Here is a 1,620-nt window from a genome sequence, read left to right as displayed (position 1 = left end):
TACTGACAATTAAATTAAAATTTAAAAGCCCTAACTCAAAATAAACACTCTTATAACCATAAAAAAATTACAATATTATATTATTATAAGCATGAAAATTACACTATTATAACATATTAATATTACATGTTAAAAAAATATAACTAACTTCTTTTATTATACTAATTCATATAATATAATATAATATAATATATATTTTAATTAATTAATTAAATTAAAAACACTAAAAAGAACATAACAACTATTTTGAAAATAAACTCAATATTTACCAAGATTAAATTCCACTGCTAATAATTAAATTAAAATTAAAATTGTACAGATTTTATTCCAAAATATTGACGTTGGCCTATTGAAATTATTGGGATATCCTAACCTCTCCGAATAAGAGTATGGACCAGATCTTGCAGCTCCCCGCTATCTTCTTCATTTTCCTCTTGATTTCTGCGTCTTTGGAAGATCTCCATATGCGGCGACGAATCATCACTGGTAGACCCGGAAACTCGCAGTCCAAATCGCAGGGTTTCTCCTTCCTGACGAAGGAGAGGAGAGCGCTGTAGGGCTGGGGGATTGGTTGACATGGCAGGGAGAGGTGTGCAGGCAACTGATGTGGATGCTGACTGTACAATGAAGAATACATGGTAGGAAAATTCGCGGAGGTCGATGCTGATCCGGATGACATGCGACTCGCCAGTTGTGCGTGCACGGTTGCCAGCTCTGCCTGCAAACTCGCAACCTGTAATAAATTTATTACACATATCTTGGACGAGAGGTACTTGCAGAAATGATGTTTGCAGATTTAAAAGAACATTAAAGACTGGATCTGCAGACGGTATTGATATATTCACAGTTAATATCTGTATATACTAATATATATCTGTGTATATATACTAATACACAGTGAATATCCGTTCACAATAAGCAGTGAACGTTTAATATACCTGTTGCTGCAGGGCATAAATGTGCGCAACGCAGCCATAGACGGGATCTTGGACTCGAGCCTGTGCCTCGTACGATATGGTAGCAGCTGCCTCCCAGCGCTGGGGTGTAGGGATATGCAAGAAAAGCTTCGATACATTGCTCGCCCCGAAGATTTTATGAACTTCGGCGAAATGCGCGGCGCCCTCATCATAGCCGAAGTATGGAGCAAAGACGCAGCCTTTCACGCATTTCCTTCTCAGAAACTTACAGGCTCCGCAACGCACTCCGCCGCCATACATTTTGCAGGATTCGAACTGCTGACCGCTGGGATTTCAAAGAGATCCTCGGTATTGCTCCCTGGGTTTGCGATCTTTGTCTCCTCGTTGTGGCCGCAGAGTGGAAATCCTGAAGGAGGGCGAGGCGATCGCAACGCACGAGGTTCGATCCGGTGGCTCAGGAAGGGGAGATGGCAGGGGAAGGAGAAGAGCAGCGGAGAGATGGGCAGAAACTTGATAGAGGAGAAGCGAATGGGGATTTTAGAAGGACGAAAGTTTAAAGGGATCCGGGGGGGCGAGGTCAGATATGGTCAGGGGTTCGAGCTTGAGGAACATTCGGGCTCCTGTTCGATCGCTAGATGTTCCCTCTATGGTGGCAATGATATCTACCCCGCAACTCCAGATGTGACAGTACCTCCCGAGCCCG

At 42.5% G+C, this 1,620-nt stretch overlaps 1 pseudogene; it reads right to left on the bottom strand.

Moving 5' to 3' along the window:
• Positions 1–368: 368 nt before the first annotated feature.
• LOC149249581 (LOB domain-containing protein 29-like) lies at positions 369–1,217 on the bottom strand (annotated as a pseudogene).
• Between the last annotated feature and the right edge of the window lie 403 nt (positions 1,218–1,620).

This window comes from Pinus tabuliformis, chromosome 7 (genome assembly GCF_031772625.1).
Source record: "Pinus tabuliformis cultivar Carrire ecotype Pingquan chromosome 7, CPIR1, whole genome shotgun sequence".
In the NCBI taxonomy this organism is placed as follows: Eukaryota; Viridiplantae; Streptophyta; class Pinopsida; order Pinales; family Pinaceae; genus Pinus; species Pinus tabuliformis.
Note: the sequence above shows the minus strand (reverse complement) of the source record. Positions and strands in the feature narration are given on the sequence as shown.